Source organism: Gasterosteus aculeatus, chromosome 7 (genome assembly GCF_964276395.1).
Source record: "Gasterosteus aculeatus chromosome 7, fGasAcu3.hap1.1, whole genome shotgun sequence".
NCBI classification, from domain to species: domain Eukaryota; kingdom Metazoa; phylum Chordata; class Actinopteri; order Perciformes; family Gasterosteidae; genus Gasterosteus; species Gasterosteus aculeatus.
In genome coordinates this window covers 27,230,038-27,233,875 of record NC_135694.1, presented here as the reverse complement: position 1 = coordinate 27,233,875, position 3,838 = coordinate 27,230,038, and positions in this window count along the sequence as shown.

Sequence of the window (3,838 nt, the reverse complement as noted above, 5' to 3'; positions counted from 1 at the left end):
ACACGAGCATCACTGAGACATCAAACTAAACATGTAAAGTTCTCTGCTTCATACGTGGGACCCCGAGAGGAGGAGGGCCGTGTTCGTGTGAATATACGCTACTGAATGTGATCCTGTAATCCGGTCATTCATCTTCTAAAAGTCACACGGGTCGATTCTCTGACTGGGTTTAACATTTGAGGAAGACAATACGTGCTAAAGGCAATATTTATGAAGCACATTATCTTTATGTTTTTTTCCTGCGAGGCAACAAATCAACGTCCGCTTATCTCGAAGCAAATGCAGGCGCATTATTTTATATTTTATGAAGTATTTGATCATATTGTATCACTTTCGATTGTGAAATTTTACAATGAAGGCTGTGATTTGAATTACTTGTGGTTTTACATAACACAAGGCAGTTCTGAATTTTTAATATGGCGCTTGGGTACTGTTAAAGACGCAAAAGTTGCGCTTGCTTTCAAAATTCACCTCAAAATTTATAGGCTGAAGTTAGAAGTTATGTAAGTATTGAGAAACTGCTATATTATATATTATATATATATGTATCTTTTATTTGACTTGACCTGGAAAAAAAAGTCTCTTAGCTTAAAAAAAGAATGCGCAAAATAAAACTAGATATTGGTTCATGTTGATCCCTTTTAAGCCGTGCAGAATCTCTCTGGTGATTTTATGGAAATTGGAACATGTTTAATTCTCAGAGTTTTACAGAACTGTTGTGAAAACACCCTGCCTCGTGTTTTGTGTTGCTTCTGTGGAAATAACCATGAACATCCACAGCTTCCTGCTCCTGAACACACACACACATTACTGTGCAAACACGTAAGACGTCCCGCGGGCGTTAGAAGTCAAGGACACGGGGGGACGAAGAAGGAGGGCCGACTCACTGTGCGTGTGCGTCCAAACCCCAGAATGTGACGTAAAAACGATATCTGCCCAGAGACGAGACAGACAAGTCAAAACACAGCCTGCCTCGATACAGGAAACAACCCGCGTGTTCTCGTCCCGCTCGCCTCTCCTCATCCACATTCCAGCGGTGACCTCGGGGGCCCCGAACCCACCGGTCGTCTTAGTTTTTCAGCTGTTGGACGGAGAGTTTAAAGCAAACTCGCTCCTCGCGTCCTGTGGTGTGAGTATTTATTGAAAGCAATGGTTCCAATATTTTATCTTATCTTATTGTTGTCTTCTATGAGAGGAAGCTGACAACTTGGACCTGTTTGTCAAACAAAACAAGATATTCAAAGACATTTGTCCCTGTGAATGTGTGGCGATCACTTTCATCTGACATTTTATACACCAAACGATTCAACTCCAACGAATCTGTAGATAAGTGGGAATTCACTACAACCCCCACAATCAAAACCTTAATCCTGAGCGATTACTACTCCACAATCCACTGCTCGTCTATTTGTAAACGCTATGAAGTTCTGCCCCTCCGTTTTCAAAAAAGTTTCTGTTTATATGAACCCGCATAAATACGGCGCCGAGCGCCATCATAACTATGCCAAACCTGTAAAGACACGCAAATCAATCAGAATTCTCAAAACCAACAACTACGAAAAAGTCGCATACTGTGACGTTTGACAACCTAAAACTCCGTTTGACCGAGTTCACACGCAAACACCAAAACAGAGTTTTCAGAAATCTCCACTTTCGTTTCGTTCGTATCGTTTTCCGTGATAAAACCTCAGTTTTTGTGTAAATGAAAGGCCAAAACGCATGAAAATATATGCGTTTTCCCATCGTGTAAACAGGGTCTCAGACATTTTGACTAATTAATCAATTAAATACACCTGTGCTTTTCCATCCTTCGACTAGACAAAAAAAGCCTGCAGTGACAACAGTGACCGCCGGAAAGTCCAACCAAAGACAACCACACAGAGAGAAGGCCGCAGGGACCAGGACCTGGGTGACAAGAGCGATGTTTGGTGGGGAAAGGACATGAAAAGTCTCATAACTGCTGTCAAAGTGACACACAATTATCTTTTTTCCCCTCCTCCCCCACGATGTACTCTTCAGTCACTCACTGTAGAAACCTTCCATTTCCAGTGAAAAGCTCGACCATTTTGTGAGCGGGGTCCCGTATGTCTGACCCACTAACACATTTCTGCTGCTCGGTGGGCGCGGTGACGTCACGACGGGGCGGAGCCGCGCGCGTTCAAAACACCGCTCGCCCTCCCCGCTTTTCCGCTTCCTGCCCTCTTTTTGTTTAGCGCTGCTTTTCGCTCCCCCGTAGCGCTTTTTTGAAGTACTTCTCGCCTCGTCGGCTTTTTCTTATTTTTTTTATTTTTTATTTTCTCTACTCAGACGATGCGGCCGTTTTCCGCATTCTCCCCCGGAAACGCGCTTGTTTTACCGAGATTCTCTAACGGCGCCCGACTGTTGTTCGCTTGCCCGCTTGTGGCTTTCGGCGGATATGGACTCCGTGAGAAATAAAAGCGCATAAATGCGCCCGCCGTCGAGGGGATATCCCGCGTTTGAAACCGAGGAGGTAAGACCGCGTTTCAAGTCAAACAACAACAACAAAAAGAAAACGCAACACAAAAACATGACGTCTTTTTGGACCCGCAGCATCACCGGTGACGCGGCCGCGGCGCGACGTGCAGCATCTCACGCTGCGGTAAAGCCGCTAAAGGCCACTCGCTTTAAACGCTTTGCATCGAACGAGTCGCCTCCAACCTGCAAGTGCAAGTTGTTTTTGCAAAGTGAGCGATTTCCTGCCCGCTGCATTGAGCGAAGCGTGTTTACCGGATTATTAACTGTGACTGTATGAAACATTAAAGATGATGTCTGTATCACCTCTGATTCACATACACCTCTAACACTTTATATAGACTATACAACATGACACACATTCAATTACACTGCCAACACAATGTGTGCACACCTACATCTCCGTTTACTACTGACACACCTGACTCCCGTCATTTGTCTACAGGCCGCGTGCATACCTTTTTTTTTTAATGTTGTGTTGCCTCCTCTTCCTCAGGCGCGTGGGCCCCCGGCTGCAGCCTGGCCCGCGCCGCGGCGCCGATGAAGAACCCGAGGGCCGCGGGGAGCCGTCGGTTGGCGGGCCTGCTGGAGGCCGCGCTGCTCAGGGAGACTCGTCTCTGGAAGGTGCCGGTCTTCAAGAATGGAGGCGTCCAGGTGAGACCAGCGGGACTCTATGGTTTTTTTTTATTTTTATAAAGGGCGTTGCTGAAACATTAACCGGCCGCCGGATTTCTGCTATTCATTCATGTTAACCGGTGGACGTGTCCTTCGACCGCTCACAGGGCGCTGACGTCTCTTCCTCCCAACACCAAGAAATGATCCTCTGGCTCGGCGAGATGAACCGGATGTTCCATTTTTGTCCAGAGACCTTCGCGCTGGGAGTTTGTGTCCTCAGCCGATTGCTGTTCACTGTCAAGGTAGACCGCTACACGAGTGACCTTCAACCTTTTCAACCATCCGACCATCGTTTAGGACCTACATTTTTAAGTCTGTTTCGATTTTAGTTAATTAGGCACTATGCCAAAGATTCATGATATTTAATCTGTATTTTACATCACAGTTAAACAGATGTGCAGAGTTTATTTAAAAGCTAATTGGACTTTGGAATTGTGATTGAATTTGGGCTCAAAAATCCAAACCTCTCTTTTTTTTCCGACGATACACAGCGTGTCATTTCCTCATTCTTGGATCTTAAGAATCACACCGTGTCTTTTTGTTTTCATAGGCCCAAACAAAATACCTGAAATGCATCGCTTTTACCTCGTTGGTCCTGGCTGCCAAAATCAACGAGGAAGACGAGGTAGGACGCGTCTGATCGCCATGACAAAAACTCACATCAACGCCG